The 26730-nt window shown below is 45.5% G+C and overlaps 1 protein-coding gene across 2 annotated transcripts in view; it reads right to left on the minus strand.

Moving 5' to 3' along the window:
- The window catches only part of RAI2 (retinoic acid induced 2), a 62773-nt gene extending 38092 nt beyond the window's left edge, over positions 1 to 24681 (minus strand). The window contains exon 1 of one of the 2 annotated variants that reach the window (XM_054473067.1): positions 24481 to 24681. The gene's annotated coding sequence lies outside the window, so the exon portion shown is untranslated. Of the gene's footprint in view, positions 1 to 23891; positions 24289 to 24480 lie in introns of those variants that run through there. The other variant, XM_054473069.1, reaches the window with a different exon arrangement.
- Between the last annotated feature and the right edge of the window lie 2049 nt (positions 24682 to 26730).

Below are 26730 nucleotides of genomic sequence, written 5' to 3' on the forward strand. Positions count from 1 at the left end.
ACAAGCTTCTCCACAGCAAAGATATCTGACGATGGCCTTGCTGAACCCCAGACCAGGCGATGCAGACAGTGTCATGGAATTTGCAAAATCCCCAGGCAAAATTAGTGTATGTGCCAGAAAGCATTTTTCCTTGGGGAGGAGCATGGTTAAATTTGGATTCCCCCAAAGGCAGACCCTGTGACCAAGATCTGAGTGCATACAGTGTATGTAGAAGGGGACCACAGGCAGCACCCATGGAGCAGTAGAGAAGTGAGGCAGGAAAGGAAGGCAAACAATTCAGGATGCGTTAATGAGCAGCTGACTTCTATGAGCAACTGGGGCTAAGTCCCACTGGGAGTTAACCTCAGGTTTCTCCCTACTGAGGGAGAGAAAACAGGGGCATCTGTCTTCCAGTTACATTGCATCATCAGTTGAGGGCTGCTCCTGGTGACATATGCTCCAGAGCCTCTTGCTTGCCCTGTACCTGGGCTAAGCATGCTTCCAGGGCCAGTACTGAAGTCTTGGAGCAGAGAGCTGCAGGGGTTCGAAGTGAGCACACAGATAGGTGGAGGTGAGTACCCAGGAGGTAGGGGTCAGCCAAGATAGCTTCCACTATAGAGATAATCAGTCAAAGAGCAAGCTGCTGCAGATACCCAAAAGACCAAAGCCCACCAGTGGGCAGGTGCAAGCCTGTTTGTTTCTCTTTCTTCACTCTCTGAAATCCTTCCTGACATCCTGTGGATGGGCAACAGGCTGGATTTTTCCAAGGTCTGAGCTCCCTAAAAGTAAATTGGGTATCTTTAGAAGTCGTCTGCACCCAGCCTTACAGGGCTTCTAATGGGAAATCTTGGCATTGGAGCCCAAAACACAGCTCGCAGATCCTGAAGCAGCCAGTGGCCCTACCAAAGATCCCCACTTACCTTCCAAGGAGTAATTTAATCACTGGGAAACCTGGATCATAAACACTGAAGTTCTCAGAAATGATGTCTGTTTGGTAGTGGAATTCTGCATCCAGGCAAGCCTGCCACCCTTCTTAATGTGATCCTCTTCCCCCAAAGGAGAGAAGTCAAGGCAGGCCTTATGCAAGTTGACTGCTTTATTCTTCCTGGGAAGCCTGCTGGGTTAAGTTGGGAGTTTTGTTATTGTTGTTGTTTGATTTTTGGCAGGGGGTTATTTTTTGCAAGCTCTATCTTTGTCAAATGCTATCACAGGCAACATTAAGACAGATCTACATATGGCCACAAAAAGACATGTTCAAGAATATTTGTAGCAGCTTTATTTGCAATAGCCCTGAACTGGAAACCACCCAGATGTCCGTCAGCAGGAGAATGGATAAACAAACTGTAATACAACCATACAATAAGATACTACATGGCAATAAAAAGGAAGGAACTACTGACACAAGCAACAACATGGATGAATCTCATAAGCATTATGCTAAGTGAAAACAGCCAGACAAAAAGACTACCTATACTGCATGATCCTGTTCATATGAAACTCTAGAGCAGACACAACTAATCTACCGATACCAAAGTAAGAATAGTGTTTGCCTTTGGGAGATATCGACTAGAAAGGGGCTCAAGGGAGCTCTTTAGGGTGCTGGAACTGTATTCTATTTTGATCTGGGGTATGATTATATGGGTGAATACACATGCACTTAAAACCCATCAGCACATAAGATTTGTGTACTCTGTGACTTTACTGTATGTGTTACATATACACCTCTATAAAAAGGTAAGATAGACTAATATAACAGTAAGTTAAAAGAATAATAAAATAAAACAGGACAGCTCTAGAGAATACTGTCTCTCTCTCTCTTTCTCTAACTGTGACCAGTGGAAACTTAAGCCCTTGCCTAGAGCTTGGTCTCCTTAGGGAGAAAATGTTCGAGAGGGTTATCTTGGTGAAGCTGGCATTTTTGCCACAGGAAACAGAGAAGACAGAAGGAAAAACTCAACATGAGCCCAGAGGTCTTTGGTGCGCAACATGAATAGTTTGGGGGAATTTAACCAGGACCGCCTCAAACACACACACACACACACAGCACACACACACACACACACAAAACACAGCACACTCATGCATTGAATCACATTCACACACACTCCATGCCCCCTGCAACACCACATGCACTCACATCCCACACTGCTGCTGCAACACACCTCACACAGTCACACACATGGGACTGCACACATCACACATCATATACACGGCACACTCACATACTCAACCACATCACACTGCACAGACCTGCATACACACAAAGCACACATCACATGCTCATACCACAAGGGATCATACACACAGAGTGGAGGCAGCCCCTCCCCTCTCAGGGTCAACTCTTAGAATGCCAGCGCTGTTTGGGTAATCACCTCCTTCTTCCCACTGCCAACCACAGTCACTGTCATCATCATCATCATCATCGTTCCAGAAACATCCCTCATGGACAGGAACATCTCAGAGTGCACGCAGCTGTGCCTACAAACAAAGACATCTGCCTGGAGCTGCCTGCTCACCCCAAAAGCTGTCTGGGCACATCAGGTTTCTGCCTGGTTCTGTGGAGTGAGTGTCCTGCAACCTTCAGCTCCAGCCCTGACAGGAACCCTGCGGCGACATCTATGCACCATCCTCCTCCCTCTCTCTTTCCCTGTCCTACTGGCCACTGCCCCCTTCACAGTAAGGAGCCTTGCTTCCCTTCTTAGTGTGGAACAGTGTCCATCCTGGGCCCAGATCAGCCCTGACCTTCCAGACAATGCTGACTTCGTTGCCAGGGGAATGCAGAGAAACCAGCCAATATCCAGAAGGTGCCATCCTCTCAATTTGGGATGCTGGCGCCTCCTTGCTGTTAGTCTTTGCCATGGACTGCCATAGCTGCAGCCTTCTGAGATCCCGGAAAACCCCTTTTTTCTGCTGTTGCTACCTTAACTTGAAGAACTAACTCCACCGAGTCCATTTCAATATCTGTTGACCATCTGGACCTTCTGCAGAAAATAGGTCTCCATGTGTGGAAGACAGTGAAAAATTCCCATCAGCGTACCCACCATTTAACTCTCAGGAATCTCCCCCAAAGATAAATGCACAAGCAGGTTTATCACAGCTCTTTTGTGTTATGAAGACTGGAAACAACCTAAATGTCAACTGAGAGGGAATTGGCTTAGTTAATTATCCCAGATTATTACACCAAATATTACCCAGTCCTTGCAAAGGAGGACACAGGTTGGTATGTTCTGACATGGAAAAAAATGTCCAAGGAAACTATTTAAGGGAAAAATAAGTGAAGAAGTCATTTGGCAGGAGAGAATATAGATTTTCTATATTTTCTACGTGTAACATGAACTAATTTTTGTTGAGTGAGCATGTGTGTATGTGTGTGTGTGTGTGTTAAGAACTTAAAGAATAAAACCAAGCATGTACCAGTTTTCTCTGATAATATTACAGAGTGCTATTCATGTCTTTGTTTCAGATATCTATAATGTTTTTATTTTTAAATATGTGTTACTTTTTTCAGTCAGAAAGAGACAAAAACATTTTTTTCTAAGTGTCCATCACTGGCCCTTCACCCATTCTTTTTAAAATCTTGGATTACCAATACTCAGAGGCAGCTGGACCTTGAGGCCAGTGAGTTCAGCATTTTCTAGCTATGGGGTCTGGGCATGTGACTTTGCCTTGTTGAACCTTCCTTTCATCCATCATCAACAAGCCTCATTGAGAGCCTACTCAATGCCACCCTCTGTGCCAATCCTGGGGTGACAGTGGTGGACAAAATGCTCATCCCCTTCCTACTTGGAGTTGCATCTATCGGTGTAAAATAAGGAATCTTTGCAGGGCTACTGAAAGGATTAGTAACATAAACAATTCCAGGCACATAAAAGGCCTTTGAAAACTATTGGCTGCTTAAAAAAAAAATCCAAGGAGTATGACTTAGTTAAGGTAGGATAAGCTACCTAGTGAATTGCTCCTAACTTGTAATTGCTCAATAATGAAAGCTTATGTCTTGTTTATGTAACTGTCTAGGGTGGGGGCTCCAGATCTGGCAGTTCTATTCCATGAAATGGCCTTCCCTAGGCAGAAGAGGCTCTGCCATCTTTAACTGTGGCTTTCAAGGTGACCTTGGGACTTCACTCCATCCCAGACAGCCAGTGGATAAGAGAAGAGCTTGGAGGAAAACCTAGAAAGCTTTTATGGTTGGACCAGAGGTGCACACATCCTTTCTACTCACATCCCATTGACCAGAACTCAGGCAGATGGCCACACATACAACTGCAAGAGAGACTGGGAAATGTAGTCTATCTGGGTACCTAGGAAGATAAACAAAACAGGTTTTGGGGACTAACCAGCAATCACTACCATGGTGAATTAGAGAGGGAAACAAATCCCTATGACTTTGTTTGTGAGTGTTTATTTGTGGCCAGTCTGCAAATAGCTGATGCTCAAAGAAGTCTTTGCTCTAGGAAGTTCAGAAGCTATTTTTTTTTCTTTTTTTTTTTTTGCTGAACTTTTAGTTTTTTGGAAGAACTCTAAGAAGACATCTGTTTAAGCCTCTCTTTTTTATCATCAAGGTTGTCCTGCCACCGTCTGAGATACTACTAAAAAACAATGCCAGCCCCAAGCTCTGACTTTCACAAGATTTGAGATGCTGTCAAAAATAAATGCCAGCTCCTCAGATTCTGTGTGAAAGAGATGCCAACACGCATCTAACTCAAACTAAAAGCTGCAGACAAGAAGCTGTACCATGCATACATTGTCACTCCTACTCCACTAAAGAACCTCACATGCAAACCAGTGAATCCATGGATTAATCATGGCAACTAAAAGGAAATATCATTTTTTCCCTTAAGCTCACACTTTGCAGAACCAGTACTTATATGTCTGTCTGTCAGAGGCTTACATCACAGATTCAGAAGGCTTACGATTTAATTCTACAATATGGTTTGCAGAAAGTCCATGTGTGTGGTCGAGATAGGGACAGTACGTGTACAATACGATACTATTCATTCGTTCATTTATTCATTCATCCATTCAATCAATATATATTGAGTAACTCCTCAATTACGAGCACTGTAGGTCCCCGGCTGAGGATACCAAGATGCAAGACACATTCACTGTGTCGTGGGGGAGTCAGCTGTGTGAACACACAATTACAATGCAGCAGGACACCTGCTGCAGTGGAAGCACGTGCAATGGCAGTGGAAGAAGCACAAGAAACAGATTATTAAAAAGGCCACTCAATTCTTGGTTATTTCTCTGATTTACTTGGCACAGAAGCATCAAGTAACTCATCAGAAATCTTCCTATGGCTCATTAGATGAAACGACTGGAAATGTGAAGAGAAAGGAAGTTCTCTAGGGCCCCAAGGGCTCTTTATTTATGCTGTCATTAGAAAGAAAGTGGGCAAAGTACTAGCAGCTGCAGACGTTGGATCTCTCCTGCGTACTAGGCATCTTGCATACTTGTCACTCATCCTGACAGGCAGGTATCACTGCCACCCACTGTACAGTTGGCATCTCTGAAGCCAGAGAGATGAAGACACTCGTCCCATTATGTAGTAGTTGGTAGACCTGAGAATTTGGCCCCTTTGACTCTAAAGAGCGACCCCTTTCCATTGCATCCCCTTACTGCCCACAGTCCATGGAAAACCAGGGAGAACAGACCCAGTGGACAGAGGGAGGCTTAGTCTCACTGCGAGGGAAAGGCAGCAAAGGATGGTGGAAGGCGTTAGTCTCAGGAGCTGATGCTCACCCCCTGGGAGTAATATGAGGATAAACTGTCGTCATTCATTCATTGATTCAATATTTATATTAAGGAACTGCTAGGTTCCATGTGCTTGGGGGATATGACAGTCAGTAGAAGAGGAGAAATAAATATGCTAAAAATTTTTTTGTCACCCATGAGAAGTAATAAAACAGGTACCTTTTCATTTTTTATGTTAATAATTAGGGAAACATAAATGATCGGCAAAGTTTTGAGAAAATCAATTTAAGCACAAGAAGACTTTGAATTGTAAAGCTCCAAACTCCTGGAGAAGATAAAGAATATATGTATAGGAAAAAAAAAAAAGACTGTGAGGACATGAACCAAAATGGTGATAGTGGCAATCTCTGGGTGGTAAGAATGCAAATGATATTTATTCTCTTCTTGCTGTCTTCTCATACTTGTAAATGTTTTAAAGTAAGTATGTCTACTTTTATGATCATAGAAAAACAAGATTTACTACCAAGGTAAAGAAAATAAAACTCCAAAAAGCCAGAAGAGGAGGATTCCTGTGTTTCATCCCTTTCTCTCCTGGCACGTAGGCAGTGACCGGCATGTCAGCCAGACAGCTATGCCTCACTCGTACAGTAACACCCAGTGATATCTTATTTCAACACACTGCCTGATTATTTCAGAACTCACTCGCAGGAGTGGCCACAGGAGGAAATATGCACTCATCACTGAGATATTAGGGACTGAATCCTGAAACTTGATTTTTCATTACGGCATTATGCCATTTTTCAATTAAGACAGGTTCATCTTTTTTTTTTTTTCTTTAAAGTGCTGATGTGTAAAACCTCATTTCCTTCCTTAGCACACTTGCCTGTGGGTTTTATTTGTAATGCATTTCCATGCACTCCAACGAGTGGCAGAGAAACTGAGCTCGTGAGCTGTGTTGCGACAGTGCTCCTGGTGCTGGAAAGGAAACTGCAGCTCTGTGAGAACAATGCTCTGGAAAATCTGTAAAACCCAGTTGAACACACCTAAGGTTTGCATGAAAGGGCAGACATTACTCATGGCAGCTTTGACAGTGAGAACGGAGACAGAAAAGCCATCCAGCCCTTCAGCAATGAATGTGCCTGGATGAATTGGTCAGGTCTAATCTAGAAGCCAAGGAAGAACTAATGTCTTGATACAGTGGATTCATTGCATTATCTTTTTATTAGAAGTATTTTCCATGTTCTTGAATAAAAAAAAGATTCTGACCCTACTCCCTCAAGTATTAAATCTAGAAATGAAAATATCCTCACTCAAACTAACAGGGTATGTGAGGGGCTTAGGTTCTTAACATAAGATTCTATTTCCTGCTAGAAATATTGTTTCAGAAAAAATAGAAGCTATGATAGAAGGGCCACAGGAAACATCTGTGTATACAAACAGGCCAGCTCACTAGGAATAAAAATGCATTATGCATCACGAAAGTCTAAATATTTTTATTAACATAGTTTGTTAACTAAGAACTGAGAAATAAGGTTCCCTAAGAGTACCCCATCAAATGCTTTCTTCAATATTTCATTTTATTCTTAGGAGAGAAGTTGCTCGGAAATCTTATCTTAGATTTTCGCAATGAGTTTTCTATTAAAACTTATTTCTTTTCCATTTCAGGCAGAGCAAAGCTCTGGGCCAAGAGGGTTAGGGAATTTGTTTCATAAAACTGACAGCTTGGCGAGTATTCAATCACTCGGCACTCCACAGCCCAGGAGAACAAATAAGTCCTTTGCTGATGCCGCTCCAGACACATTACGATGTATGTTCCATAGCTTGATTCTCACCTTCCTACTTTTTGCCTCCTGCACCAAAAAGAAAAGGAGGCAGAATGCACATAGAAAAATACAATGAAACCTACGAAGAAGAGAAATTCATCAATCATACTCTCATTTGGAAGTTGGAGAAAAATGTCCTCGTTGGATATGCTATTGCTGTTTTATTCACTGTGCCTGGCTTTACCTTCCAGAAGGCCAGTTGATTCAGAGGACTCCCAGCCATTTTATTGTCCTATTCTCGGTACTCCCAGACATGTGTCTTTGCAAGCTCTGACAGAGGCTTTAATAAGGCAGATAAAGCAAGCTTGGTGGCTGCCTTTGGCCCAGGTGGTGCCAAGAACAGGTTACTGGCTTGCAGCCTGGGCATTGTCTTGGGCAGAAGAGGCCAGCCTGCCCCAAACCCTATACCAGCAAGAATCCAGCTTGGAAACTTCCTGTTTAACAAGCCTAACTCACAGCAGCCAGAGAAAGAAAACCATTACAAAATTTCTGCTCCCACCCTCTCCACCAAAACAAATTGCAGGACTGGTTTGTTTTGGTACTCATACACAAAGCTATGATTTAAAAATCCCTGTATGTGATACAACAAATCTATGCTGTTAAAAGATAGTGGCTATTGTTGGTGAGGATATTGAAGAGGGCATGAAGAAGGTTCCAGGGGCTGGTGCAGTCCGTGTCTCCTTCAGGGCACTGGTGACATCGGTGTGCTGTTTGTGAAAATTCTTCAAGATGTACACTTAATAATATATGCAATTTTGCGTATGTATGTAAGAATTTTAGACAAAAATCCACATATGAAAATTTGTGTTAGATAATTTTTAACACTTCTCCCATCCATATAGCTGGCTTTAAAAACCAAACATTACCAAGGAAAGAATAAACCATGTCACCCTACTGCTTAAAAATTGACCTATTTGAAGTGTGTGTGAAATAGACAACCTTTTAAAAATGCTGATACTATTATTTAAGGTCTAATGTCTACTCCTCATACAGTGGTACAGAGTGCCACAAATGAACAAGAAGACTCATTTTCTCTCTCAGACTCATTTTAGAGGGCAGGGTATCACTGAGGGCACTTTCCAAAGACCCAAGTCCCATTTGGGGTGGTTCTCAACTATCTGAACCACATGGCCATGGCCGAGGAATCTTATTCTTGCCTTTTTCACACCTTCCTCTAGTTTTCCCTTTCGCTTTTATTTCCCTGAACTGAATTCCTCCTAGACCACCCTCCATATTCTAGTTGTTGAGGGTTCAGGTGCCACCACGAGAATAAACTCTGAGTGCTTTTCCCTGTCACTGGTGTCCTAAGATGAGTGTGTCACCTCACTCTGCATTTTTCTTTGTGTTTCTGAATGTACCTGAAGGCTTGCACCAGGACCCAACAGGAAAAATCCCTTTCATTAGCTTCCTACTCCAAGCTCTCCACTTTGTACCATTTACAACATGTTGCCTGTTTATTTACTGAGGTTTGCTTTGCAAGAGAAATCTTTGGGATGGGGGTGGAGAAAGGAAGCTTTTGAAAACTTAAAAATTTTTAAATTTGGTTTCAGTAGAGTGATGAATAATGGAGGATTACAGTTGCTTTGCAAAATTAAAATCTGAATGGTCTACTGCTACACAAGAGTCTGCATCTTGCTGTTCCTAGAAAAATAAAAAGTCTTTTCTAATCATGATTTTAAGGATGTAGGAATGCATTATGTAAAGAAAGTGTTTTTCTCACTCAAGACGCAGTTTAACATATTTCCATGTCCAGTTAAGGACTTTCAAGTCCCAGATTCCAGCAGGACTGAAGGATTTGTTCACTCATCTGAAATTCAGCTGAAATATCTAGACAGGCATCAGATGGGTGGGATAACAAGAAGGGCATAGGGCAGTCTAGTTTCCAGGAAGGCAGGGTAAGGATCTCAGGCTCCTATTTTAAGAGAAGTGCTTCAGTTGGAACCAGAGAAGCTACTGGAAAGGGTTTGGGATATGTTCTTGCCTTTTCTATTCCCAAGCTCCTTTTCTTCTCTGTGGTGGCATCCCCATACTGACGCCAGTTCAGGTGGAAGTAAATCTCCACTGCTTTGGTTCCAATCAGCTCAGCCATCCATGTTGCAACATTTCCCCTGGCAGGTGGGGTGACTTACTCACCCCGGTTTGCCCAGGACTGTCCGAGTTTTAAAACTGAAAGTCCTGTGTCTTAAGCACCCTCTCAGTCCCAGGCAAATGAGGACAGGATGGTTGGTCATGCTAGCAGCAGGCCACCAGCTAAACCCCTCTGCCCTAGCTGGGCCCAGTCAAAGCCTGAACCAGCAGGCTCACCCAAAGTCCCCTCCTGCTTACAGAGTCTGACCTATTTAAAGCATATGTATTTGTGAAGTGCATTTAAAGCTGCGGACTGAAGGTGCTCCTGGCTGTTGACTATGTCTGTCAGGTTTTGTTTTTGTCCCCAGAATGGCTTCAAAAGGCTCTTCTGACCCATTAATTTGTTTTCATTGCATTTCCTTCAGAACTGAGGGCTCAGAATAGGATTGCCTGGGCCATACCAAGATTTTCTGACTACTCACCTAGGCCTCGCTGCAGGGAGAGGGGAGGCCAAGATACCCACTCTCTCCCTTCTTCTGAGTTTCCTGACCCACCAGGGGGCCCAAAAGACAGAAACCAGGGTGCTGTCATCATTTAGTCTGTCTATCAGCCTAATATGATTTGGCTATGTCCCTATCCAAATCTCACCTTGAATTGTAATAATCTGCATGTGTCAAGGGCAGGGCCAGGTGGACATAATTGAATCATGGGAGTGGTTTCCCCCATACTGTTCTCATGGTAGTGAATAAGTCTCACGAGATTTGATGGTTTTACAGATGCGAGTTCCCCTGCACAAGCTCTCTCTTGCCTGCGACCTTGTAAGATGTCCCTTTGCTCTTCCTTAGTCTTCCACCATGATTGTGAGGCCTCCCCAGCCATGTGGAACTGTGAGTCCATTAAATCTCTTTCCTTTATAAATTACCCAGTCTCAAGTATGTCTTTATTAGCAGCATGAGAACAGACTAATACAAAGCCATCACCCAGCCTCAGAGAGGCAGCCTCCTAGATTCTTTCTGAATCCAGCCACTAGCCTCCCCATCCGCTGCACTCCTCTACTTTGGTTCTTCCTTGCCTCTCTTTCTGGGTTCCTGAAACAGGGCCTTTTTGGTCTTCATTCCCTCCACCTTCCCCATCCCCCACCCTCCAGGACATCTCCACTGGGAAAAAGACCAAACACATAAACTAGGTCACGTCAAAAGCCTCCTGAAAACTGCTCAGGATGAAGTCCAAGGTCTTTATCAAGGCACACAAAACCCATTATGATGTGGGCCCTGCCCACCTTTTCTGCTCATCACTCAGAACTGGCCCTTTTGCTGCCTCAGTTTCTTCATCCTGCAAATGAAAATAGCTGTTTCTGAAAGTGACTGTGTAGTTGAAGTGAAAGCAAATATATTAAAGCCCTGGCCCAGTGCTTCAATTCCATCTTAGGTTTGGAGAACATGGAGTCCTTTGCCCCCAGCCACAGAAGTAGTCAAAAGGAATGAAGGGGAAGGGTGGAGCACTTGGCATAGCCCTCTGCAGAAAGCAACGAATTTGAAGGCAGCAAATAAGTATCCATATGGATAGGAGAATGAAGAGCTTCCTGTCCAAATATCCACAGTGGAGTTAACAGCGGGTTTGGCTGACTAGAGGAAAGCAGGCCTCAGCCCCTGGTGATGATGGTGACAAAGACCAGAGAGGGCCAGAGCTCTGGGACCCACTACGTGCTGGTATTTACTGAGCTGCTCATGGGTAGATGGCAGAGAGCTAAGTGGTAGGAAAATGGAAGTATTAAAAGCCCAAGAAATTTACATTTCAACACCAATTAATGGGGACAGAGCCTCTATAATAATGCAAAAGAGGACTTAACTTCATGCCTTTGGAGACTTACTTTTGGAAACAGACAAACTGAGGGAAACTTGTGTGTTAGCACTTTTTTTGTTCAATCTATTATCAGCATCTAAGTGCTGCCAGGAGCCAAGGAGGGCTGGACTGTCATAGACTGTGATTAAAATGAGCTTTAGGAAGTGCTGCCTGGCTCAAGAGAATGAATGTTGGTTTGAGACCAAGCCACAAAAAAAGACACATGATTTCTGCTCTCAAATAAAACAAAAAACGAAAAAAAAAAAGGGTAGGGGAGGGAGAGACAGAAAAGAAAAAAGCTTAGTCTCTGTAGGGGAAAACAGAAGATTTGTGCATACTCAGAAAAAAAGATTCCATATCGCTCTTTCATTTTACAAATATTCATAAGAAAAACAGCTCAACAGCTGCTTTGGTGAGTAACCTCAACTACTTCTTTCCACCTGTATTTAAAAAAAAAAAAAAAAAACAAGAACATTCTTAGCACTGCTGAAATGGAGATCAAGTGTTAAGGTGGCTGACATCACAATCTTCTTCCAGGGACCTTTCCAGACCTTCCCTGGCCTCCTGGCCACTCATACCCCCTCGCCTCTACCCCTGCCCCAGGGAGGCTGGCTTTTGCCCTCCAAAATGGACAAAGACTTTAATTAGGGTGAAGAAATAAGTGTGGGGGCACGGAGGAGTGGGGGAAAACCCAGCTTCATTATCTGTCTGTCTCACCCTTTCCTAGTCAACTTTCTGCCCTGTTTAATTACAGAGAACAGCAAATTGGACAGCAAATGGGCCTCTCTGCCTGGGCTTGCCCTAGATTGCTAGGGTGGTCAGGCAGTTCCTAGAGCCCACGTTTCTTCCTTCACCTGCAACTGGCTCTCCACCCTCTTCCTCCCAAAAGACCCCAAATTAAAATGAATGCATTCAAGAACAACTGCTAAGGAAGTGACCAAATCTAACAGTTGCCCAAATAAAGCCGGGATGACGAGGAGAGGGTAAGCTCTTCAGGACAGCAGTGGGAAGGAAGCTTCTCCCTGCTGACTTGAGCCAGCGACCACTGCTCCCTGAGGTACAGAGGCAATTCTAATGCACACTTGCCCTTGAGAACTGCTGGCTACAGGCCTCTGAGAAAAAGCAGAGCTGTGTTTTGTCTAGAGGGAGGAAGAGAGATGTAAAGTCTGCAGAGAGCAGACAGACGGAATGGTGCGGTGAAACAAGCATATTCTAGAGCTGCTACCAAAGTGTACATTCAGTAAAATCCACTTCCTCAGCCACACCAACCACATTTCTAGTGCTCCTACACTTACTTGTAGCTAGTGGCTACCATATTGGACTGTGCACAACATTTCCATCATTGCAGAAAGTTCTACTGAACCACGCTGTACAGAATCCCAGTTCCACCTCCTGTAAGTGGTGTGATCTCGTTTAAGTTACTAAACGTATCCAAGCCTCTGATTCCTTCTCTGTGAAATAGAGTTCATAATACGTATACCTACCTCATATGGTTGTTATGGAGCTGGAAATAAAATAATATATGTAAATCACCTGGTACCACTGTCCAGCCTATAGCAGGAGCTTGATAAATGATAGGTAATATAATTGCTTTTATGATTTCATGAGCAGTCATTGGAGGATGTTTCCTAATAGAATGGACATTCTGCATTGGCTAGGATGGACCCGTTCCACTATGTTTGAGTTGTACATTCCAAAGCTTGGGTAAGTGGCTCAGTTCTCAACAGGATAAGTAGTAGTGTAATTCTGAAGCAGTACCCAGTTGCTGGCAGGCCAGAAAGGTGGTATCCTAACCCAGAGTGGTAAGAGACTTGTAGTAAGGCTGCAATTCTTGAAACCAGAAAGCCTCATTTTGTGAAAGGCTTTCTTTCCTTTTCTTTTTTTCTTTTCTTCTCTCTCTTTCTCTCTCACATTAAACTCGAGCCTTCCATTTTCTTCATCCAGAAAGATGCTCAAGATACCCCATAACCTTTTTGGAAATCTCCCCCCATATAAGAAAACAAACAAAACCCAGCACAGAGAAGTTGTACAACCTACAGACACCCTCCCATGATGCTTTACTGAATGCCAGTCGAAGCTCTAGGAGAGAAGAAATGGGCTGGGAAAGTAGAGAGGGCTTGATATGTGGAGTTTTATTCAACCTTATTAGGTAATGGGGGTCACTGAATGTTCTTGAGCTAGGGTGACAAGACTAGAGAGGTGCTTTAGCAGGAGGAAGCTGATGCAGGCCTGTGGAACAGCAGCTGGGGGGAGCAATGCAACAAATCATGCAGAGCAGTGAGGAGAACAGGGCCACACTGGGGGGCCTTTTGAGGCCTGTGCTCATGACAGCAGTGGGCATGGCTGAGGAGAGGGTGAAGTGGGTCAAGCCCACGAGAACCGGCAATGGAGTTGACATTGGGAGTCAGGGATAAAGGGCCCAGGCTCTCAGCATTGAGGCTACACGCTTGTGCGTTCATGTTCAAGAGGCCAGTTTTGCCCCCTCAAACTCCTCCAAAGAAGCAATTCCATTCTTCACGTGGGCTTAGGACAAAGCCAGCTCTCTATGAGTGAGGGGTCAGAAGAGCTGAGTAAAGAAGGGACTCAGGGAAACAGCCCCAAGATCCTTCCTCAGGTTGCTGTTTCTGGCTTAGGAATCATAACAAAGCCTCTCCTTCCAGGTCTACTTGGGCTTCCTGGGTGAACCTCAGACTTTTGAATGTTATGGATGAGTAACATTTTTAAAATGAAGGATCCAATATGAGTTAGAAAACTTCTGACTTTGTCAAATCAAGATGTCAAAATACAAATGTCATCCACTATCTCTTGATAAGTTGTAAAAGAAAGTTTCACACCAAGGACAGTGGGAAAGATCATTTTGGAATACAGGGCAGTTTTGTAAAGTGGAAAGGTTTAGCTTTAAACAAAATAAATTCACTGCATTTTCACTTTTCTTCCACTTCACTGTGAAGGGGCAGAAATCCTGTCCGATACAGGCAGTGGTCTGCAAACCTGGTCTGTGGGGACCACTGGCTTATGTGACATTCTAAGATGTATCCCCTTGCAGTTTTGGCTGTAAGCTTCAGCCCTGATGACCTCAAATCCAGCTGCTCAGCCTCTATGAGCACAAACAAAGCTTGGGGTTTCTGGTGTGGCTGTGTCCAACACGGAAGGGCAGGGCAGAATTGGCCTTTTCTAACCTTCTTAAAATGCCAGTGATAGGCCAAAAAGGATCTTAGAACAAATGGCCCCATATTGATATTTTCACATTCAATAATTTCATATTTGGTCTAGAGGGTTAGTGATTCTTTTTTCATAAAAGGAAATTGCATCCAGAGCTAATTGCTCAATCTGAAATGGATCTGGACATTGTTTAGATGTTGGAAAGGAAACGGTAACATTGTAGAGCTTTCACAAAGAGGGGAGCATTATTTTAGAACAAAATTTAAATGGAAATTAATAGGAAATGTAACTCCGTATGGTTTTCAAAGCTTTGATGTGCATAGTCGAAAGAGTATCCCTATTTTGTGCTTTCCTTGACATTTTTCTTGTTTATAAAATGCAACAGGAGATTCATCAGCACAGGCTCAATCCATTCTCATCCATTGATTGCTAGCCAATCAATGGCCATTGTAATCTGAAAAAAAGTAACACTGGTTTCTATGACCCTTTCCAAGCACAGCAGTGTTCAGCTAAGCTTAATAAAGAGAAAAACAGCAAGGACCATCTGGAAAACACTCTTCCGGAGTCTCGAAAGATAGTGGCAGCCTCTGCCCAACCTGCTATAAATGTCTCAGAAACAAAACAAAACAAAACAAAACAAAAAACACCCGATTTTCAAATCTGTTTCTACTTAATACAGCTGCAATAGGGTTTATTTAGCTTTTCCCTATAGAAGGAAGACTGTTTGCATTTTTGTGACAAGTTCCTAAATGTTTTTCACAGCCATTTCCATTGCCATTATTTTGAGGAACAACATACCACTCGAACCTGTCTGTTTGCTTCTGCAGCACACAGCGGTGGCCCCAGTGGCCTCTGCACCACGAAACTGGCCTCCAACGCCCAGATTTATGATCCTGTTTCCTCTCCCAGTGTTGCAACCATCACCCGAATCCTGGCCTGCAACGGACTGGCAACTTAGAATGACCAAGTGTCACGTGCTACAAATCAATTATTTATCCGCCTGAGCCCAGCACACTGTGGATCCCTGCCAGCTAGTTGCCTCTCTCTTCATGGCAACAAGGAAGACTTCAACTGCTCTTCAAGAGATGCTGGAACTCACCAATGAAGAAGTGGTGCTGGCTTGCCAAATCCCCCAATGCTCACCTTTCCATTTTTCCTCACTGGCTAGTATGCAAGGGAATCCCACACATGACACTCTTTGGAAAAGGTCAGCCTACCTTGGATGGCTGCAAAATGAAGTGGCCTATGTTGACTTCTGCACTGAACAACTGCCCTTATCCTTTACCAGCATCCCCTGCTCCCATATCACTCCCAGAGGCTGGCAGGGGAGGGCTGACTGGGGAACACTTTCCCTGTATAATGAGTGATCCACTTCTCTGCCCTCTCCCTGCCCCCCAAACACCCATTGCATTTCTATGTATGGGCAGGGCATGGTTTGCCCCCATGACGCCTTCCTTGTATAAGGCATGACCCTCCTTTCTAGCCTTTCAAGGGACTACCAGAAAGAATATGGCTGAGGGCTTGTCCTGGTGGCAACATTTCATCTGCTGTTGCTGCCTGTAGGCATTACCAGGTGCTAGCTGCCTGAAGGAGAGTTGCTTCAAGGAAACAAATGTGTGTAAAAGGAAACAAAATTGCCAGGGGTGATGGGGGCCACCTGAATTTCAACTTCCAATCATTATGAAAAATGATCCATCTACCGAGAAAGTACTGTTGACTTTCTCTCCCAATAGTACTGGAAAACATGGAATTTAGTGGTGGGTAAAGGGCTGCTACAATCTGAAATGAGTCCATTACAATATTATGAGCAGAGCTCTCACAAGTACACTAAATGGCTAAATTAATTGGCTTGGACTTAAGATGCTACCGGAGAAATGACAGTGGGGAGGGGCTGGGGGTGGAGGAAGATGCCTGCTGTCTTTGAAGTCATGCCTGGAATCAGGTGCATATGAAAAAGAAATTAGGGAGGAATAAACCTGTTCTCTTTATGAAAAACCAGAGAAGCCACCAGTTCTTACAATGTGCCCTCCAATCACCTATGACTTATAAAATTGCCTGCCTTGAAAAAGTCTCCGTGCTTATACAATCTTATAGACCCTTCCACCAACCTTAGAATTAAATCACGCACATGACCCACTTCCAACTGTTAATTAATCATGCCCATGAATTGTATTTATAAAAGTCAGAGGGGGAAAATTGTGTCTTTTATTTTGTCAAATGGAATTTTCCAAAAAAACGCAAAGTACTTATTAAATTTTGGTGTAGACAAGTGGTCTTCGACAGGGCTAATTTTGTCCCAGAGGGGACATTTGGCAAGATCTAGGGTAGGAGGATGTGGTGCTAATGGTGTCTAGTGGGTGGAGGCCAGGGATGCTGCTAAACATCTTAAGGTGCATGGGACAGTCCCCTGCAACAAACAATTCTCTGGTCTAAAATGTCAACAGGGCCAAGGTGAAGAAACCATGCTCCAGATAAAGCCAAATATGCTTGGCCTTTAACATTCATTTTTTTTTTCTTTAAAAAGGGAAAGGATCCCATTTGTTTCAAAATCTAAGGAAGGTTTACATATATGTTGACTAACATATTTACTCCTTTTCCATATAAATGAAATACATTCTCCATCTGAATCTAGGAACATTAAAGAAATATTGTGATGATGGTGGGGGTAGGTATGGGATATTTTAAATGCATATTTCATCGTCTAAATGGGTGGAAATTAATATCTCATAAAATAAAATGATTATCTAGTTATGTTCCATACAAAACCAAAATCAATACACTGTATCTTACCTAACCTGCAATTAGAGTTTTTAAAAAACTAAAACAAGGAAATGTTATTCTTTCCCATTTTTTGCTAGCTGGGCACACACTTCTGAGCATGAGGCATTAAAAAACAGGCAGACAAAAACCTTTTTTTTAAAAAAAAACCATATTTTTCCAGAGCACAAAAAGCTTCCTGAATCTTTCCTTGTATTTACTGTAGATTCAATCATTCTTTAGTGAGCAAAACATGCAGCCCATTCTCTTGGTTATGCTTGCCTGGCTTTCCAAATGCCCTCAAAACTAGGATGATGAATCACATACTTTGGCCCCATTGTGCCAATTAATAGTAAGCAAAAGAATTCCACACGGCCAAGATAGGACTTTCTGCCTGGTTGTGCGTATGGGGGTGGGGAGGGATTGTTCAGCCAATTGCTTTCAGAGAATCCTTAGAACAGGTGTTTCAGTTCCCTAAAATTCCTTTCATCCTAGAACATTCTATGTGGTTTTGCAGTGCCCCCACTTTGGGGATGGGCTTTGATCAGGAAAAACCTATGTTCCTACAGTCAGCCTGGAGCTTCCAGGCTTAAAGCACGAAGGAAAGAATGGCTGACAGCTACACCATTTCAACCCTTCCAGGCCTCCGTTTCTTTCTCTGAATTATAAGGGAAAAGTGGCCATACACACAAAGGCAAAAATAACAACAACAATAAAAACGCCCAAACACACCCAGTCTTGGCTGCCAGCACGGCCCGATTCTGCTGCTGAAAAAGAACAGTTGCTACAGTGCAGCTGGAGGAGCTTTTCCAGGGAACTGGTAATACCCTGGCTGTTAATGAATTATTTTTCGCCAGAATGTCGGATTCTTCCTGTGCTCCAGTAAACAGTCTGCTTCTGCCATGTGAAACAAAACCAACTCCTTCTGAGGAGCCCAAGGAGGTCAGCCAAGGGTCCCCTGTGAGGGCAGCCCCCTCAGGAGCCAGAGCCACAGGCGCCTGACCTGTAAATCACTGCAGTCCCAAGTTCATTATCCCATCCCTTTCCGTCTATTCATGCCATGACCAGTGCCCAGGGAAGGACCCAGGAATGATGTGATGTGATGATACCATAGTGCCAGCCAAAATCCTTCTTCTACCTCCCTGAACTCTCCTTTGGCCAGGTTTCTTCATCTGCTGTGCTATGGTTGTGTGAAGTTGACCTTCCTTGCATTTATTCTGTCTCCCTCGCAGAAATTTTATTTATGTCCTTGCTCTTGTTCTCATCAAGCTGTCAGGAAATGACAGTGTGCATTCTCTTTTTTATTTTCTCTCCTTTAAGGCTGGCCCCAGCCCCAAATAACCCACTGTCAGCATGAGGGTGTCTACTGGCGACATTACTCTCCAAGCACAAATCCCTGGGATGGATAGTACTTTAAGCTGCTACTAGAGCAGGTGTCAAGGAACTCTCCGATGGACAAGGACACCGGCCTGGGGTGGATGGGGTCGAGGAAAGGAAAGAGCCATTTCATTCAAGCCAGTCCTGCCTGTGCCCATTCTATTGGGTTTCTGGGTCCCACATTCCTCATACAGCATGAGACTGAGCCAACATGCTCATGGCTAGTTTCCACGGGGAACCTCCATCATGGCACCTGAGCTACTGAAAATCAAAATCGCTTGATGCCAGGCTGCTGTGGCTACTGACTCAGCCTCCTGCCTCCCACCTGCCATCGAGATGGACAGCATTTATGTCCCCAGAACATCTGGGGGCTGAAGTCACGAGGTTGGTTAGTTTGCTCCAGAGCAGCTCTAATAGAAATGTTTACGTAATTTAAAATTTTTTTGTAGTCACACTTAAAAAAATAAAAGAAGCCAGTAATTTTAATACTCTATCATATTTAACTAATATATTCAAAATATTATCATTATACCATGTAATCAATGCAAAGCTTATTAATGAGCTATTTTGGATTTTTTTTGTATTAAGTCATAGAAATCCCATGCATCTGTTGTATTTAATGCACATCCTAATTTGGACCAACCACTTTTCAAGCACTCTGTGGCTGCATGTGGCTAGTGGCTAGTGTGTGGGACAGTGCAGACATGCAACATTTCCATCATCATAGAAAGTTTTATTAGACAGTGCTGTGCTGAAAGACCAAAAAGTTGTGGGAAGAGGAGTGACAGGTGTGAGCAGAGTGTGCTCCAAAGTTCTTTAGAATTACTGAGTTGTTGGAGCTAATTACAGCAGAAATTGGAATTACAAGGATTGGGATGTTCAAAGAGCCCAGCCCTATGTCTAAGTAGAGATTAAAATGGGCTTTTATGAAAGGCCCTGGGACCATGCATAGTCTGAATGTGTCTGTCCCCTCCAAATTCCTGTGTTGAAATCCTAATCCCCAACGTGATGGTATTAAGAGGTGGGGCATTTGGTTGGTGATTAGATCGTGAGTGGAGCCTTCATGAATGGGATGAGTGCCCTTGTAAAAGAAGCCCTAGAGAGGTCACTTGCCCCTTCTACCATGTGAGGGCACAGCAAGAAGATGCCATCTCTGAACCATGAAAAAAGCCCTCATCAGACACTGAATCTGCCAGCATCTTGATCTTTGACTTCCCATCCTCCAGAACGGTGAGAAATACGTTTCTATCATTTATAAGTCACCCAGCCTATGGGATTTTGTTATAGCAGCCCAGATGGATGAAGGCAGACCATGCCCATGTTTTGGGGTGCTGCCCCACAGCAGTGGGAAGGCCAGCAAGTATGATCATGGCTCAAGACATCTGCTGGCTAAGCTGCCTCCATCTTAGCTGTTCTGGTCTGTTCAGGGCAGGGGCTGGGAGAGAACACCAAAATCACCTACTTCTTCCAATAACAATTCTGGGTTTGAATCTAATTTGGTGAAGCAGATACAGAAACGTGATCAAATTATGTGTGCCTGTGTCTGTGTGTGCATGTGTGTTCGTGTGTGTGTTATTGGCAGGAGAGAGGAGGGTCATGTGTGAACTCCAGAAGTATTAACCTGGCCGCCAAAATCAGCTTCTCACCAGCTGCCATCAGAGGACAGTGAAGTGGCAGACTCAGGAGGCTCATCAAACATTGTGAGCCGTGAAGGAAAGGCCTTGAGTCTGGAAAGAATGAGATGATGGGCACCCGGGCAGACGATCAGGTGGGAGGGAGAAGTGGTAATCAGAGGCATTCTCCAAAGACAAGAGCTGCCAACTCTACAGCAAGGATGTCACCCTGATCCCCAAATCAAGCTTAATTCAGAATCCCACGCAGGCTTTTGTGTGTGGGAAGAGTGCAATTAGCCATCTTTCCCCCTCATTCTCTGAGGTCTCCCTCATATTCTGATCAGGGAGGCAGCATTCAGGAGCTCCTCATACATAGATTCAAAGCCCAGCTCCCTCGGTGGCTCCAGAATTTCTAGGAGGTTGAAGACTACCACCTGGTTGGAAGGGGGCTACAGGGCTTGCTTTAACGATATATTTGCATAGCAAGTCCCCTCCTCATTTTCCTATAGACTGTTTGTTCATTTGAGACAGTTTCTAGTTAAAAATACCTCACCCACCCTTTGGTCCCATCGTGGACTCTGAGTTAGTTGCTTAACCTTTCTGAGCCTTAGTTTCCTCACCTACAAGATGGGAATAATCTTGCCCATCTTCCAGGGATTTTGTAAAGATTAAACTGGGGCTTGTCAGCATGGAGCTACCAAGGGCTAAAACTGGAATATGACACCAGGAACTTCAGGCCCCCAACCAAACATACAAATCTCTGGATCTCTCCTTGCTGGGTCTCCCTTAATAATGATTTACAGCTCCCTCCCCACTGCCATTCACTCCATCAGTGCCATCATTTAGGCACTCAACTCTCATTTATTAAGCAACAGTTGGGTGGTGGGGACTCCAAGATGAAAGGGTACAGTCTGTCCATCTGACATAGGGTATTTCGGATCTATCTACTTGGCACATAAGTATGCACTGTGGGTGACTGGGTTGCCCACTGGTGGGCTTCTACCTTCCCCCCAGTCCCCACCAACTGGGTATCAGATTTTGCCAAGGTGGAGGGGCTAAAAGATCCAGCAGGAAGAGATCCAGAGATTTGTATGTTTGGTTAGGGGCCTGGAGTTCCTGGTGTCATACTCCAGTTTTAGTCCTTCGTGGTTCCATGCTGACGTGTCCCACTTTAATCTTTACAACGTCCATGTGAGATGGGAAAGATTATTCCCATCTTGTAGGTAAGGAAACTGAGGTTCAGACAGGTTAAAAGAAATAAATAAGAGACCTGGAGCAGGGGAATAGGGACATGTTGCCCCTTTAAATCATAACCATGAAAGTCTGAAATCAGATACACAACTGGAAATTTATCTGAGCCTCAGATTCCTTATTTGTAAAATAATTCTTCCATCACAGGGTGGCTGAGAAGGTTTTTACCGCATGTGAAGGGCCTGGCAGACAGAGGCCAACAATACATGTTAGTTCCCTTCCCAATTTCCCTCCACTACCATCCTCTCCAAAATTCTAAGCTTAGGGAAGAAGCCAGAGAACAGACGTTTCCTATTTTCTTATCATAAATTTGGAGCACGCTGTGCAGGGCTTTCTGCACATCCAGAGTATCTCCATTCTGGGTTAATGGATTTGGGAGGCCAGTCCTATCCTCAGCTTCTGGGTCATTACAGCTAGAGCATTCCCAGCAACAGCTCCTCACACACCTTCCAGTCTTTGATTTTTCTTTCTTGTAGTTCAGATGGTCCTGTCTCAGGGACTCTGTATTCTGGATACAAGAATTTGAAATGTGTCTTACAGTTCTTCCCCAACTGCCCACCAAACCGAGTTCTCACCCCAGCGATCGGCATCACTTGGAAAACTGTCTTTTCATTTGTTCCTCAGATGAACAGGTTTTCCCGGGCAAAACATCACCACTGGAGGTCTTGGCTTTTTTTTCACAACCCCCTCGGGTGCCTGAATGGTCCCCTGGGCTGGTGCCAAAGTAGTCACTACCCCCAAGTTCCAGTCTGACTTGGTTCACAATGCCTGGGCCGCCCTGGGGATGCCTCTAGTGGGCATCTGTCAGGACGAGAAGCGAGTGCCCATTTCAAGGAGACTGTGTGTATGTGGGGGTGTGGGGGCAGGTGGCTTCTCTGGGCTTGTAAGAGGCAGAGAAACTGGGATGCCACCATCTTACAATTCTCTGCCTTCCAGCCCACCCCTGGCTTCTCATGTTCCCGTTTGAGAAGAAAACTAGTCTTCATACTGTCCCCTTCCGTATTGTCCCCCTCCCACCTTGCCACCCCTCTACTGTAACAAAGGCATGTCCACACCACATTTTCAAAGTTATCACAAGTCTCTCGGCCCACCAACAACCAATTCTGATGACTCCAAAGGAGCAAGAGAGACATCTAGAAAACGGTGGGAAAGATTCCCTGAGAAAAGCACAGAAAACCTTGCCTGATGCATGCAAGGCTAAGAATTGTTTTCTCCCTGCTGGCTGCTTTTCTCTCTGTTCTAAATAGAAGCTTCCAAGAATCAGTTAAATAAAGGGATCACACCAGAGGATGCGAGATAATGCTAAACCAACAAAAACAAAGACCCAAATGAAACAGACAGAGCCATGAGAACACGCGGTTATCAAAACTTTCTTTGGCCATATCTATTTATCATCGCTGCACACCCGGGCTCTGCGGAATATCATTCTGTTGATGTCACTTATCCTCAGCAAAATATTTACACATCCTTAAAAACGCCAGATGAGGGGGGCCGGCCCGCGCACTGCCGCAAGCCGCCCCTCAAACCCCATCGCTGGGTTCTGAACAGCCCAAGACATAGGGGCACGACGGTGGATGGCACCAGCGGGCACAGGTGAGAGCTACCAACAGTTCCGGGAACACGGTCACCCAGACGCTGCGCCGTGCCCTCCCCACCTCTCCCCTACCTGACTCTGCAAGCAGCAGCCACATACCCGATATGGTGTCGGCGCCTCCTTGTCCCCCTCTCCTGCCTTTTTCATTGATTAAGTTCTCAAACCATTGTTAAAGCTGGGTTGCTTTTTCCTTGGAAAACTGGGCTAAATTCATTAAGCTTCCCTCTGCCACAAAAGGAATATTCATAAAAGTTTGGCAGGCAGAAAGGGAGACTGAGTGAGTGCCATGGTGTGGGTAACAATCCGCTCCTCCAAAGCCACCTTCTTCTTCCGTGCCCCATCCCTCTCTCCATCCATCCGTCGTGCCCCAAACCTACTCCAGGGACTTCTGATAGGGAAACACAAAGCAGCAGCTGTTTGGCAACATTTCTACCCCTCGCCAGCAACTGTGGTGGGATGCCATTTCCCCACCCAGGCGGAGCTTATCCTGAACAATAGTCGGGCTTTAAATGGCAAACAAGCAAACACACAGAGCACAACCCCAACCCCGAAAAAGCCACCGCGGAGAGAAGCAATAACTCCCTCCGCAGCAAAAGGCGCCACTGAAACGCACGCAAAAATGCAGCGAGAACGTTGCTCGGTGCCTAACATGGCAGAAAGCCCGAGCTGGTGCGGCCACCCCAGGGCTGGGCATTGGGGGGCACCGGGGCTCCCGGGGCGCCGACGCACACTCACCCGGCTCCGGGGGGGATGCGGGGCTGGCCGCGCGTCACAAAGAGGAGCCCGGCGCAATCTGGCAAAACCCAACTTTCCACCAGGCTCGCCAGGGCCGCCAGATACGTCAACAGAATCCATCTTTCGAAGGGCCTGGAAGGCGCCGGGTTTTCCGGGCCGGGGCAGAACAGCAGATCCGGAGACTGCCCGGTGCGGTGCCCGGGCGCGGAGTCCGGCGTGCACCGCCCTCTGCGCCCTGTGCCAGTGCGGGCGGCGGCCCGAAACCCACTTCGGGGCCCCCGCCCCGCCGGCCGGCGCCGCCTCCCCGGCAGTCCCCGGCCCCGCCGGCCAGTGCGCGGCGCCGGGAACGGGAGCGGGGCCCCGGCGCGCCACACGGGCGGCGGCCTCGGCCCGCGTCCCCGCCCCCGCCCGGCCCTCCCAGCCGGCCCCGGCCTCCGGGCGCCGTCCTGCCCCCGGGAGCAGGCCCCTCCCCGGGCGCCGGGCCCCGCCAGGCGCGCCCAGCCCGGCGCGCCCCCTGCGTCCCGGTGGCAGCTCCGCGCGGGGAGGGCAGGGGTGACCCCGGCCCGCACGGGGGCGCCGCGGCCGCTACCTCGCAATCGCGGCCGCCGCCTCCAGGAAGCCGCGGGGTGGTCGCGGGTGCGGGAACTCTCCGGTCTGGCCTCGCCGCCGGCCGCCTGAAGGGGGTGCGCCGCGGTGGGAGCCGCCGTCGCCGCTGTCACCGAGCCGCTGTCGCCGCCGCCGCTGCTGGTTGTGCGTGAGCGTGTGTGCGCCTGTGTCCGGGCGAGTGTGTGTCTGCGTGCGGCGCCCGGCCTTTACTATATACACCAAGGGGTGGGAGGAGGCGGGGAAGGGGAGGGCTTGGGGGAGGCGGCGGAGGAGGGGGAGCAGGAGGGGGGCGAAAGGGTACCCGAGGAGGCGGCGGCGGAGGAGGGACAGGTGATCTCGCCCACGGGGAGGGCGTGGCCGTGGGCGGCGCGGGGTGCCAGGAGGAAGGGGTGTCCGGGGCGGGGAGGGGGACCTTGGGGGGAGCGCCGGGGGAGGGCCGGAGGAGCTGGGACCCTACTGCCTCCCGGCGGGCTGGGGACCATTCCAGACCCCAGGATGGAGAAGAGCGAGGAACAGAGCCCAGAAGGGAGGAAGTGGCTGGCTGATAGAAGCGGGGGAGGTGGGAAGGGCCCAGCGATCACCCGAAAATGCCAATTGTGATACCGGTGGAAGATGCTTCTCACAAGGTGGGAGATTAAGAAAGATCAAATTAGTCCACCTACATAATGTAATTTCCATCCAAGAGGTGATTCATGTATCAATCTAACCTTTATTAAGCGCCTAGTGTTTGCCAGATACTGGGCAAAGAACTGGAGTTACAGGGACGGTGACTGTATGATTGCTGACCAGTAAATAAGTAGTAGGTGTCAGTTGTACTATTGATCATTTTAAAATTGAAAACAATAAATCCTTAGAATTCTTGAGACAGCCAAGGAAGCAACCAAATTGGTTTAATGATTCTCCAAAGATGTAAAGATTTTTTTCTATTAATCAAAACAGGATGAAGATATTTGAGAGAGAATAGCAGAGCAGAAATTATTTAATCAGAGCAGAGAACAAAATGAATCTAGTTGTTCTTGGTAGTCTCGAGCCTCCTGAAGTTCCAATACTGTGTGTATTAAACATGACTTTCCTCTTATCAAATCTGAGTTTTATAACACAGTTTATAATTAGTATGGGAGCCTGAACTTGGGTTGAAAGGCTGTATTCTAACTATGTTGTGTTGCAAGCATAAGGTGGTAGTAACTGAGGCTGAATGATGTCTGTCTTGAGCACTTTTGCCTTTGTGGACTCCTTCCTCCGTAGAAAGATATTACAAATTAAATTTTACAATTGCATTTCTGTAAAGATGAATATAATAGTATTATATATTAAAACAGTTTCTTCAACCTAAAAATTCATTTTTTCTTCTGATTTTAAAAGAAATTAAAAGATTTATGTGGATCCCTAAACATGAGCCCCAGGCACTATGTCTACTATGCCTAAGGGAGAAGTCAGCCCTGGTAGTACCATTCCTTGATACTGAATTTCCTCTTTTGAAAAAGAAGAGTTAAATTAAGAAGTACCCAGACCACACAGGGGTGGAAAGACACACAGTGCAAGTTTAAGAATTGATAATAATGAATATCAACAGAAAGTGTCAGTTTCTACTTGTTTCAATCAGGTTTTGGGGGGTTTAAAATCAACTCCAACTAATTAATGATACCTGTGGAAATATTTATCTATGAATGTGTCTTCAATCATTTCAGCAACCAAAGACTTCCTCTATAGATCTCATAACTGTTCTAAGTTCTTGGATAAGGTATGTGAGGTCTCGGTTGCCAAGACCTAGCCTGAATACAACTAAAGACACAGCTGGGCAATTATAATTGGGCAAGTTCATGGATGAAAGATCCATAAAGGTTTTGTGTGTGTTGAGGGGGTATGTGTGTATAAGGTAGGAATTGATATCCTGGAAGGCAATTACTAGCCTATTTCTTTTGTTGGCCTCATCACAACCCTGGGTTAATGTTTGATCCTCACTGGCAGTTGTGATTCATATTTGCTGCCCTTTGAGGTGCTTATGTTTTCAGGAAAGATTATATTGATTCAGATTAATGCAGAAGAAATAGGCTTCATGGCCCCCATTGCCAAATAAACATACAGTGGCACCCTTCTGCCTTTTCATCCTGGCTGCCCTTGCAAAGGGAAGGAAAAAAGTTTCATAAAGGGTAGGTCTGGATTTGTGTGTGCGTATGGGGTGGTGTTTTGGGACATAAATAGGACATTAATGTGGAATAATTTTGTTCATACA

The sequence above is a fragment of the Pongo pygmaeus genome, chromosome X, assembly GCF_028885625.2.
Source record: "Pongo pygmaeus isolate AG05252 chromosome X, NHGRI_mPonPyg2-v2.0_pri, whole genome shotgun sequence".
NCBI lineage: Eukaryota > Metazoa > Chordata > Mammalia > Primates > Hominidae > Pongo > Pongo pygmaeus.